Source organism: Prionailurus viverrinus, chromosome B4, assembly GCF_022837055.1.
Source record: "Prionailurus viverrinus isolate Anna chromosome B4, UM_Priviv_1.0, whole genome shotgun sequence".
Taxonomy (NCBI): Eukaryota; Metazoa; Chordata; class Mammalia; order Carnivora; family Felidae; genus Prionailurus; species Prionailurus viverrinus.
The window spans coordinates 128458790-128471747 of NC_062567.1; positions in this window are offsets into that span (position 1 = coordinate 128458790).

Here is a 12958-nt window from a genome sequence, read left to right on the forward strand (position 1 = left end):
GTTTTACAGATGAAAAACCCGACGCCCTAGAGGCTAAGCCACACTGGCCCAGGGTCACACAGCAGGAAGGTGGGGATCAAGCCCGGGGGTGGGCGGGGGGGGGGGGTGGTTCTGTCTCCCTGCTCCTGCCAGGACCCTGGGCTGCTTCCTGTAAATGAGCTGTTCATTAACAGATCATGACTTCATAACAACCGGATGTTGCCCCTCTCAGTGCCCTGGGTCTGCGGCTGTATCTTCGGAACCCCCCAAGGAAACTTCTGGGTGTTATTTGGCTTTTCGGGGAAGGCCCTTTAGCCATCCGCCCACCGGCAGGGTCAGGATGCTAGACCCTCGAGAAGTGTCTCACTGCATCCATAAATGCCACTGTGGCTTTAAAATACACCCCCAGATGTGTATGTGGGGGTGAGGGGGTGGGAGGGCTTTCCTTGGGGCTGCGTGTTAGGTTTTCATACAGTGGGTTTTCTGAAAAATGGGGCTCCCCAGCGAAGCTCGAAGCTCTCCCGGCTGGATTCAAGGGGCCTCCTGGCCCTCCTCCCTGCGTCCCTGCTCCCCGTTGCTCCTCTTGGAGTTAAGTCACTGGCTCCCAGCCACAGTGACCCTTACAGCGTCCCCTCCCCCCAGAGTGCAAGGGAGGAGGGACTGTTGGCAACCCTCAGCCGGGCTGAGGCTCTTCCAGAAGCCATCAGTACCCACGGGGCCGCAGCCGAGGATGACCGGTGCACATCCTGCGAAGTTCGGGGCAGCCTCGCCCGCCTCCCAAAGCGTCCGCAGCAACCCTGGTGACAAACTGGCCATCCCGACAGGCTGGCTCGAGGAGAGCCCAGGTCCTCTCTCAGCCCAGGTCCACCGCTTCTGCCAGAGGTGGCCACACCCCTGGTTATATACTCTTGAGCCTGGATCACCAAGGAGCTATTGCGGGATTTCTCGCACCGCCATGGGGACTTGGGGGCACAGAGGTGAGGTTGAGCGGCTTGGCCGGGGTCTCACAGTTGGTTAGAGCAACAGAACCAGACTGTAAACCCAAGCAGAGTAGCGGCCCGACCCCTATGCTCTGCTGGCTCACGCATCATCGGGGTACCGAGGTGGGGGGTAAACGAGGCCCGGAGAAGGTCAGAGGTCTATTAGGGGAGGCGCCTAGGGGAGCAGTCCAGGGTGGGATGCTCAGCAGGCCTTCCCTCCCTTCTCCCCACCCCCGAGACCAGACCTTCACTCCACGGATTTCATCTTCTTCCTAAGTGTCCCTCACTCCCATCTGGGGGGGGGGGGGGGGACAGTGAGCATCACAGAGGAGCCCAGTATTAGCAAAGCCACTGGGCAGAAACCCAAGGTAAGATCGGCCCAAGTTGGATCCAGCCCAAGTTGACGGGGGGGGGGGGGGGGACAATTCATCGGGACCTCCCCATCGCCTCCCACCTGGGCTCCTGGGGCAGACTCCTCCCTGGGAGGACTTCTCCCTGGGGTCCCCATCTCCTGTCTCCTCCAACGTGCCATCACACTGTCACCGGGCAGCACTCCCTGCCCACCTCCAACCGCTCGCCTGCTCAGAACGCCCTCGTGGCCACCTCTGCACCCTTGCTGTAGTGCCCAAGACCCTCCATGGCCAGGCTGCTGCCCACCTTCTCCCGTAGCCCTAACTCCCATCCCGCACATCACCCCGCAGGCCCACAAAGCCACACCTTTGTGCAGCCACGCCCTCCGCCTGAGGACTGCAGGGATCCCTAAAGGCCCCGTGCAAGGCCACCAGCCTGGCGATGGGTCCCCAGGCCCTGGGTAGTAGGCCGCCTCCTCTCCTGGGCGGTCAGATCCCCAGGATGCCTGGCTTTTGGCTTCGTCTCTTCCCCCCACAGGAGAGACAGGCCTGCGTCCTCCTCACCCCTGCTTCCCCGCAGAACCCACAGGCCCTGCTACGTGAATGAGAGAACGAATGGCGAGGGCCCCCAGGTCTCCAGACCCCTGGTACGGTGCTCTCTCCTACACCTTGCTGCCTCCAGGAGGCGGAACCTGGGGCTTGCCTGCCGTGTCCCCCTGAACGACTCCATTTAAAAACAAAATTTTTTTTTAACGTGTATTCATTTTTTGAGAGACAGAGCGTGAGCTGGGGAGGGGCAGAGAGAGAGGGGGACACAGAATCGGAAGCAGGCTCCAGGCTCCAAACTGATAGCACAGGGCCCGACGCGGGGCTCGAACTCACAAACCGCGAGATCGTGACCTGAGCCGAAGTCGGACGCTTAACCGACTGGGCCACCCAGGTGCCCCCGAACCACTCCATTTTTGTCAGGCACCTGCTTGGTGTCGGGCTCTGCACTGGGCACGGGGAAGGGGGGGGACACGCGCTGGTGAATATGAGCCCTGTCTCCCGTCCTCTTGGGGCTGACAGCCCAGCAGGAGATGGGCAGGTGTGACAAGTGACAGCTGGGAAGATGACCCACGACTCCTGTCTTTTACTATGATACAGTGCCCCCCTCCCTGGTTGCTTCCAGGGTTCAGTCCATCAGAAGGGTCTGTGGTTCTACCCTCCAGCTGCTTCCAGAACCCGACCCCTTCCTGGAACCTCTAGGGCTCCCACCGTCATCCAGGTCAGTATCATCCATCACCTCGACTCCTGCAGTAGCCGGCTGTGTGGTCACCGCCACTAGCGAATTCCCACACAACCGCCAGAGCGGGCTTTTCACCGTGGGCCCTGCTCGTGGGCCTCACATCGCTCTCCTCCACCTAGAGCGGAGCCCGAAGCCCAGATCACAGCCCACAAGAGCCTATGGGACACGGCCCTGGAGTGTCATTCTGTCCTCTCCCACCCTCTGCTGCAGCCACACCCAGCTCCTTGCCAGACCTTCCACTATCAAGCACGCGGCACCTCAGGGCCTTTGCACATGCTGTTTCCTCTGCCAGGAACGCTTTTCCTTCGGTTCGCCCCAAGGCCTGCTCCTCTCCCTCCAGGTCTTTTGCTCGAATTTCTTCACAGCCCTTCTGGTGACCTACACTGCATGATGCTGAGTGTCCTTTGTCTGTCTCCTCTCTGGCTGAAAGCGGCACCGGGACAGGGGCTTTATTCTGCCCACCGCTGTGTGCCCTGCTCCCAGGGCAGAGCTCGACCCCCAGTAATTGTCGTCAAGCGAGGGAATGCTGGGATCCCAGCTCCTTCCCGATAGCTGGAGGGTGCTTTGGGCACGCGTGGCCCGGCCGACTTCTCCTGCCTTCCTTTCTCTCTGCTTTCTTTTTCCCCTTGATGCTGGACTTCTTGGCCATCAATTCTAACAATGAAGATGCTACAAGAAGTATACAGGTCAAGGGCCCTGAGCTCGCTCTGCATGAAAAGCGTCATGCGGGTCATTTTGGGAACCCTGAAAGTTCTTGCTCGTCACCTGGCTTTCCCTCTGCCTGGGCTGCCCTCCTCTGACTTGGCCAGCTCCCAGCTGACCCCTGCGCGCCTCCCACCTCCTCTTGGCAGTTCTCCCAGGGTGCCTCAGGAGGGGTGGCTGCTTCTCTGGAGCATCCCAGGCCTCCCCCATCAACGCGCAGTTCACCTTGGGACATTCTCTGTCCCCTGAGGGTGAGCCCCTGGAAGGAGGGCTGGGTGTGCCCCAACTGCCACCGGCTTCTTCTCTGATCTGAGCACCTGGCCCCTTCCCTGGCACCTGCCCCTCTGCCCTCCAGCTCTCCCTTACCCTCGGAGCGTCCTGAGTCGGCCCACCGGAAGCTGAGCTCCCCGGGGGGGGGGGGCGGGGGGGCAGGGCCGGGCCACCCCCCCTGCCTGCCAGCCCTTTACTGGACAGTGTTGTGAATCACATTGTATCTCAGCCTCCAGCAGCCTGGGATGTTCTGCTTTGTTATCTCTATCTAATAGTTGGGAAATGAGGTACGGGGAGAGAAAACGACTTGCCCAAGGTCACTGAGCCACCGCAGGGCAGAGCGGGGAGGAACAGACCAGAAATCTCATCTAGAGCCATGGAAGGCACCTTCCAGCGAGGAGGACCCGGGCCTGGAGCAGATCCCTGCTACGAGCCACGTGGTGTGCGCCCGAGGGTGGGGGGAGCGCGTGAAAGTCCCTTCCACGCACACGCGAATACGGTATAAATATGTGATAAACCCACACACAGATCACAGAGGCAGACACACGTTCAGGTACACACACATCCGTCTGTGACACACGAACTCATGGGTGCATTCCTCAAACTTCACACACGCACACGCACACGCAGAGCCGGCCGCATGCAGCTCAGGGCCTGGGACCTAAGGGTCCCCCGTTCGGCACAGCGTGAGGCTCGGGGCCCGTCTCCCACACCCGAGAGCCCAGGTGGGTGCGTAGGTAGGGAGCAGGGCACATCCAGTGTTGCGGAGTGTGGGTGGGGAGCTCGGCCTGGCAAACGGGGCCCCTCCTCCGCCCAGTCCCTGGCCCAGGGTCCACCGGCCCCACCGGAACCCAGGCCTCCCAGCCCCCAGAGCCCGCAGTGTCCCCACTGCCCCCGTGCCTGCCCATATACCTGGCCTCACGCTGCCCCGTCTCGCCCCCACCCCGGCTCTGGGGACCCCTCGCCCTCTGCTTACCCAGTCGCTGTCTGGCCGACGGGGCCCTGAAGACCTGTTCTCCGAGCAGGGCCGGAGGCTCCGGCCCCAGAGAGCCAGGCCTGGCTCTCAGAATGGACACTGTCACCGGGCCATTCTTAGATCCTGGTCCCCCGTCCTGGAGGCCCCCGCTTACCTCTGGGAGTGGCAGGTGGGTGCCGGGCCTGCACGCAGGCCCCAGAGCCTCTGTTTGTCCAGGCCAAGGTCTCCCTGCCCCCACCAGCCAGCCTGGGCTGGATCAATGGCCCAGAGCCATGGCCGGGCTGTCTGGCCCTTGTCCCCTGTGGCCTGTGGCCCCAGGCTCCATGGGCCTTCGGCCGGGTTCAGGTCAGCACGGTGACGGAGCCCAGGTAAACAGGCCGGAGGCAGGAGACAGGCAGCGCCCGCCCCACCCCACCCCGCCCCGTGGGCACCCCGGAGGCTGGCGGGCAGGTGCAGGAGATCCGAGCTCTCCCCTGAGGCCTGTTGCCTGGTGACGTTCCTGCCTGGTTACAGCCCCCGGTCCCCTAGAGCATGAGGTTGGGGGGGAGGGAGGGACTGAGGATGGGGGGCTGTGCAGAGGCCCGGGCGGCGGGGGCAGGGGCTCATGTGGGTCTCCTTACCTAGACTGGGGACCCCGGAGGAGCCAGTGGCCCGGGAGAGAGCAGGAGGCTGGGCCCCTGTGGTCCGGGGACTGAAAGGGGGAAAGCGGGGTCTGCTGCTACTTTCCGTTCAGCTGGACGTGATTTCAACTCCTCCCTGATTCTATAGAGGGGTGCTCTCCACTGAGGCGGCCACTGGCCACAGGGGGCCCCTGAGCCCCTGAGGTGCGGCCAGTCCGACCTGAGACGCGCTTGTGGTGAGATCCAAGCCTCAGGGCGAACAAAGAATGTCCGACACCTCAGTGAGAAGTTTCCACATTGATTACACGCCGGCTGTATTGGGTTAAACAACAACTTATCGCAATTCATCTCACCTGCTTTGTGATGTGTGTGTTGTGTGATGTGGCCGTTAACACTGAAGTTAGATGGCCAGGCAGACGCGGAGGGGCTGACCCGAGTGGAGTCCGAAGAAGCCGTGTCGCAAGGAGGGGGAGGTGTGAGTGAGGAGGGTCGGGGTGAAGGGCACAGCTCTATACCGCGCACTGGCTGCAGGGGGCTGGCTGGGGACTCTGGCTGGGAGGGGGGTGGGGGGCACCTTCCCTGCCCCCGCCGGGACCCTGGGACTGAAGCCCCAGCCTTGCCCCACCTCCTGTCACCGCAGCCCCCCGGGAAATCTTCCCTCCTCCCTCCAGCCTCCCCTCTTCCCCTCCTCCCGGCCCCTCCCGCTGCAAACTTTCCGAGGGGAAGGGGGTTCTTGGGAGGGCGTGGGGCAGAGAGACTGAGACTTGCGTCTGAGCCGCATCCTGTCGTTCAGAAGGCAAGGTGGCCCCAGACCGTAGCCGGACGGACTGAAAAGCAGGCCTCGTTCAATCGGCATCCTCTGTACTTGGCGGCCACCCGGCCATTGATTGGCCACAGCCCGGGGGGAGGGGCTGGGACTGGGGGGTTGGGGGGGCAGCAAATTGCTGAGCGGGGCGTTTGAAAGCAAAAGTGCAAGAATGTCAACTCCCCAAGAGCTCAGAGAGCCACCACGGGCGGGGGACAGCCTGCCCCGGAGTCAGGGCTCCTCTCGGTCCTCAGGGCAGCCATGCGCCCTGGACACCCTTGTCCCGTGGCAGGGGGACACATTCCCACACAGACGGGATAAGAGCCTCAGTGTTCCCAGGGTATCTGCATTTCACATTCACACTGGGTCCCCTTGGTCTCTAGGGACAGAGAAGCCACCTGGAGGCCTGGCCAGTGAGGCTTGGAGGCCAAGGGACACAGCAGGCTTGATCCATCAGGACAGGGAGGGACAGACCTCAGTGGGCCCACCACACTCAGGGGACGAGGATCCAGCCAGACGTTGGAGAGTTCGAGGACCTGACTGGAGTCCTAGCTCTACCTCTTAGTGACCTGGCGAGTCATGTCACCTGCCCAGGCTGCCATCTTGTCAGCTATGGAAGGGAGATGATAAAGAATCGTCTGGAGTCGGGAAGATGGAAGGGGAGAGAATTCGCGGGTGCTGTGCCCTCTACAGGGGAGGCCTTTCTTTTCATCCGAGGTGGGAGTGAAATTAGAGGTGGGGACGGGCAGGGGCGCCTGGGTGGCTCAGTCGGTTGAGCATCCGACTTCGACTCAGGTCATGATCTCACGGTCCGTGGGTTCGAGCCCCGTGTCGGGCTCTGTGCTGACAGCGTGGGGCCTGCTAGGAACCCCATGAAGACAAAAGCTTGGTCTGTCCTGACCCCACTGGATCCCAGCCGGGCTCACGGGACACACACACACGCTCGCTGAGCGAGCAAATGATGGTTACTGTCATTTCTTTCGATGATGATCTGGTGGGTGTTTTGAGCTCTGGGCCGCGAGCTGGGCCCCTCCTGGGGATGCCTCAAGTCCAGGCTTGGGAGTGGGAATCCGTGACTCTGTTCAGCTGAGGAGGAGACCGAGGTTCCGGGGATGAGAGGCTGACTTGCCCCGGGTCCCACCACCCATCTCAGGGACTCTGGCCTGATCCCTTTGATGGGAGCGGTGTCATTTTTCTGGGCTGCCACGAAGAATTACCGTCCCCGGGGCTGGAAACAACAGAAATGCGTTCTGTCACGGTTCTGGAGGTCAAGATCAAGTGTCAGAGGTCTAGGCTCGCTCTGGAGGCTCTAGGGAAGATTCCTTCCCTGCCTCGTCCTAGCTTTTGGGCATGGCTAGCAACCCTTGGCATTTCTGAGGTCCAGGGGCTGCGGTGGGGGCCGCGGGGGCGGGCCCCTTGTGTGCCACCCAGATGCTGTCTAGACAGGCGATGGGGAGGACCGAGCTCCCCTAGGCTCCAAGGCGGTGTCTTCGTTTTCTAGAACTGTCCTAATAAGGTACAGCCGATGGAGTGGTGTCGAACGACAGAAATTTATTCTCTCACTGCTCGGGAGGCTAGAAGTTCGTGATCAGGGTGTCGGCAGGACTAAGCTCCCTCCGAAGGCTCTAAGGGAGGATGCTTCCTGCCTCTTCCCAGCGTTAGAGGTTATTGGCCATCCTTGGAATTCATTCAATCTCCGCCTCCATTGTCGCATGTCATGTGTCTGTCTCTGGATCCCTCCTTTCTTATAAGGACGCCAGGTGTGCTGGATTAGGACCCACCTGATGACCTCATCTGATGTACATCTGTGAAGAGCCCTGTCTCCAAAGAAGGTCACATTCATAGCTATCAGGAGTTCGGACTGCGACATATCTTTTAGGGGATGCAAGGTCAACCCCTCCTGGGCAGGGGGAGAGGGGTTTATTGGCAATGCCGCGGACTACTGTTCCAAAGGTCCAAGTGACCCTGAGTCCTCAAGTCACTTCTTTTTCTTTTTTTTTAATTAAAAAAATTTTATTTTATTTTACTTTTGAGAGAGAGAAGCAGAGCGTGGGCAGGGGAGGGGCAGAGGGAGGGGGAGACACAGACTCCGAAGCAGGCTCCAGGCTCCGAGCCGTCAGCACGGAGCCCGACGCGGGGCTCGAACTCACGGACCGCGAGATCATGACCTGAGCCGGAGTCGGACGCTGAACCGACGGAGCCACCCGGGCGCCCTCCCTGCTTCAGAAGCACGTTCCCTCTGCACGTCTGAGCTGCTACCCCTGCCTTGGTCGGCCCCCTCAGAAACACAGATGTAACCTGTCACTTCCCCCTCCTTGTGGCCTCTGGGAGCCGTCTCACGGCTGGGAGGAAAGGAAGCTCCGTGAGCTGCGCACATCTTTCCAGTTGCCTTGACCAAGCCTTTATTTTTTTTTTTTTCCAACGTTTATTTATTTTTGGGACAGAGAGAGACAGAGCATGAACGGGGAAGGGGCAGAGAGAGAGGGAGACACAGAATCGGAAACAGGCTCCAGGCTCTGAGCCATCAGCCCAGAGCCCGACGCGGGGCTCGAACTCACGGACCGCGAGATCGTGACCTGGCTGAAGTCGGACGCTTAACCGACTGTGCCACCCAGGCGCCCCTTGACCAAGCCTTTAGGGGCTGCCCCGGTAGGGGCCCCGGAGGCCACCTCTGTCACCTCTGCCCAGCACACGGTGAACGTAGAGCAACTCGCTCGCTCTCTCATTACACGGGTGTCAGCACCAACAGGGTGCCGGCCTGTGCTGGGCCCCAGGGCCGCAGAAACAAACAAGGCTCGGTCCCGGTCCTTGAGGGACGCAGCTCAGCCGGGGGAAGACAGACAGTGCGACAGATGCCAGACTGTTCTTTCAGCAGCAGGCAGAGAACGAGGCCCTCGGCGGCACTTAGGGACACTCCTTAGGAATGAGAATCCGTCAGGATGGCCTGTCATCGACTCAAGTGTGAGACCTCACAGGAATCACTGCCTCAGTGACCCTACTTCCTTCTCCTATAGAGGGATTCGAGGCTCGTAAGGGCTTCCGGTACCCTTATGGAGGCCCTAAGGCTCTGCGATTTTGTGGGGCGCCCGGGTGGCTCCGTAGGTTAAGCGTCCGACTCCGGCTCAGGTCACGATCTCGCGGTCCGTGAGTTCGAGCCCCGCGTCGCGCTCCGTGCTGACCGCTTGGAGCCTGGAGCCTTCTTTGGATTCTATGTCTCCTTCTCTCTCTGCCCCTCCCCTGCTCATGCTCTGTCTCTCAAAGATGAAGAAATGTTAAAAAAAAAAAATTAAAAAAAAGACGCTGTGACTTTGTGATACAGTTAACCAGACATGGGCTGGCCTCATCCCCTCCCCCCCAGAAGAAAAATGGCCATTTCACTCCAGTTTGCAGGTGAGAAAGTGCAGATGTCACTTGTCAACATCATACAGCCGGGAAGTGCTGGGATTCAACCCCAGGACCCCCTGATGTCAGATTCCCCCAGGGACCACCGCCCTTCTGGGTCTGTGTCCCTCCCCCTTGGGGCCCCTCACCCCTTCTGTCCCAGCTCTGGGTCCTGGCCTCTGGCCTCTGGCCTCTGTGTGCAGGCACAGTTAGAGGAGGCCTCAGCAGGTCCCGGCCTGGCCCCTTGACACTTTCCCAGCCAGAGGTCAGGGGAGTGGCTTCTGATCAGGGGTTTGGGGGTTGAGGCCACAGTCGGGGACACAGAATGGAAACTCCTCATGCGTCACCCAGCCTGTCCTCCTCCACTGTGCGGTCCCTCCTGGCGGCGGGGGCTCCCGGAACACGCTGGTGGGGGGAGGTCACCAGCAGGCCTGGGACTGGAACCCAGCTTACCTGCTTCCCAGTCCTGTGCTCTTCCCAGGGCTCTGCCCAAAGATAAGTTTTTAAGACTAAAACCCAGCAGGCAATAAAAAACTTCCAAGGCACACAGAAGTCCAAGTTTCAACAGATACGTGTACGTTTCTTCTGGTCTCAAAATGCTGTCACAGCCAGGGCTCCTCCCCTGCGGGCAGTTCAGTTTGAGGGCCCAGATCCAAAGGCTGGAGGCATAGAAGCTTCTCCAAGGAGCGGCTTTCTGGCTGCCTTGGAGGAAGCAGCCAGTGCTGGCTCGGGTCCCCCGCCCCCTCCGAGTGCCTCTCTCCTCTGGATACCTTGTGTCATCAGGGCAGCTGTCAACCCAGATGTGGCCGTGACGGCCTGTGGGCTCTGTCCTTTCTGCCGTCCACGTTGGTTCCAATCTATATACAAGTTCAGGTTCTTGGACCTTGTGTGTCCTTCCCTCCTTCCCTTCCTTCCTTCTCTCACCCATCCAGCAATACGCACATTCACTCAATGAACACCCTGTGGCAGGCGCTGGGAGGGACAGCGGTGGGGACAAGGGCCTGCGAGGATCCTTTAGTGTCCATTCAAGAGCTGCCTTCACTGAGCACTTAGCACGCCTGAGCCTCTGTGCGAAGCACACGGTGTTATTAACTCACTTGATCTCCACAACAACACCATGAGGGAAAGAAGGAGGTACTATTCTGAGCCCATTTTATTTTTTTTATTTTTATTTTTATTTATTTATTTATTTATTTATTTATTAAAAAAAAATTTTTTTTTCAATGTTTATTTATTTTGGGGACAGAGAGAGACAGAGCATGAACGGGGGAGGGGCAGAGAGAGAGGGAGACACAGAATCGGAAACAGGCTCCAGGCTCTGAGCCGTCAGCCCAGAGCCCGACGCGGGGCTCGAACTCACGGACCGCGAGATCGTGACCTGGCTGAAGTCGGACGCTTAACCGACTGCGCCACCCAGGCGCCCCTATTTTTTTTATTTAAAAAAAAAATTTTTTTTTAATGTTTATTTTTGAGACAGAGAGAGACAGAGAATGAACGGGGGAGGGTCAGAGAGAGGGAGACACAGAATCTGAGGCAGGCTCCAGGCTCTGAGCTGTCAGCACAGAGCCCAACGTGGGGCTCGAACTCACAAACTGTGAGATCATGACCTGAGCTGAAGTCAGACGCCTAACCGACTAAGCCGCCCAGGTGCCCCTTAAAACAATTATTTTATGTTTCATATGCTTTAAGTATATTTCAGCAACTGTTGAGAACTACAGATTTGGTTCATTCAATTTCTGGAAACTATCGGCCATATTTACCTCACTGGTAAAGCCAACTCTTATAAGTCAAAACAGTTGACCAAATCAGATTTAAACTTTCTTCTTTTTTTTTTTTTAATTTTTTTAATGTTTATTTTTGAGAGACAGAACATGAGTGGGTGAGGGGCAGAGAGAGAGGGAGACACGGAATCTGAAACAGGCTCCAGGCTCTGAGCTGTCAGCACAGAGCCCGACGTGGGGCTCGAACTCACGGACCGCGAGATCATGACCTGAGCCGAAGTCGGCCGCTCAACCGACTGAGCCACCCAGGCGCTCCTCTGGGCCCATTTTAGGGCTGAGATGACCAAGGCACGGAGTGGCCAGTGACTTGCCCAAGGCCACACAGCTAGAACGTGGGGACGCAAGGATTTGAACCGGGAGGACTTTAGCACTCACCTGGGCAAGCTTTTTTTCACTGATTCTCAAGTGCGTGCACGTCTAGCGTCTTACCCAGTCTCTCAGCCACCCAGTGAAACAGGAATGACGGAGTTTCTGAGTTCCGCGTCACAGGGGAGGGCAAGAGGTTCTGAGAGGACAGCACACGTCCCCCAGTGAGTTTGGCTGGGGGGGGGGGACGGCGGGGGGGGGGGGGCGCCGGAACCCTGGGCCCTCCCCCCTGCGTTCTCCTATCTCAAGGCCACTGTTGTTGAGGGTTGGGGGGTAAGCGGTTGGGTTGTTGATTAAACTTAGCTCAGCACGGGTGCCTGGGCCTGGCCACTGTGACAGCCGGGACATCCCCTTGGCTGGCTTGTTCAGAGACATTTTCCACCACCATGATATGACACACTCGAGGCTCCCATCGCAGGGCCCGGCGGGGTGGGTGGGTGGCGAAGGGCTGTGGGAAAGCAAGGCCGGAAGTGCTGAGTGGGGAGAGAGATACAGGTTGGGGGGAGAGGTTCCCCGTCTACAATTCCAGGAAGCCAGGACGCAGAGGGAGGGAGGAGCTGGCGGGAGACGCATCATCTTCCTCTGTGCACCTGGCCTCGTGCCACGCGCTGGGCCACAGAGAGGAGGCTGGCTACTGTCCTTCTGTGGAGTCCCCAGCCCTGGGTGGGGGAGCGACCGTGGAGAACACAGAGAGGAGTAGAGGGACGGCCACACCCTCCTCTGTGGAACCTGAGCCTTTATTGGAAATGGGCTGCATGGGAAGCTTCTGGATGAGTCTCCTGAACTGGGGAGGGAGAGGGACCTGTTGCACGGGGCTGTGGCCAGAGAAGCTCAGCCACTCTTCAGCTAGTTTGGGATACAGTTGGCCGAGGACGTGGAAGAATTAAGAGAAGCAGGGGGCAGGGGACAGGCGGACCAAGGAGGAGGCTGAGCAGGGACCCGAGCTCAAGGCGATGCTGCCGCCTCACAAGGGTGGGGACGGTCTCAACTACGATTACAATCGTGCAAAGGGGGCTGCTGTTGTCACTTGTTAATCCGTTGCCGGGAACTTTTAAACTTTTAAACTTCCCTGAGCCTCAGTTTCCTAATCTGCAAAATGGGGGACAAAACACCTGCTTTGCTGGGTCTTTTCAGGCGATGAGGGTAACGCTTGGCAAGCAGTGGCTAAATAAATGTGCCTCTTAATCTTTTCTGAAGTCATCCAGGATGCCAATAATTGAGAGGGCAGAGGTAGGTATTCACCCCAGGATGGACTGTTTCCTCCGTAATTTGCTCGGTGACCATGGACGCTGGAAGTTGCTTGGGGCGGGATCTGGGAAGCGGGGAGAGAGCAGGGATACCAGAGGGACTGGGGAGGTGAGGAACAAATATAGTTCGAGAAATTGGAGGTCTGAGAGGCTGGAAGGCCTGCCCACCTCTCCCTCCCTTTCTCTGATCCCCCAGTCTGCCCGGCTGCCTCC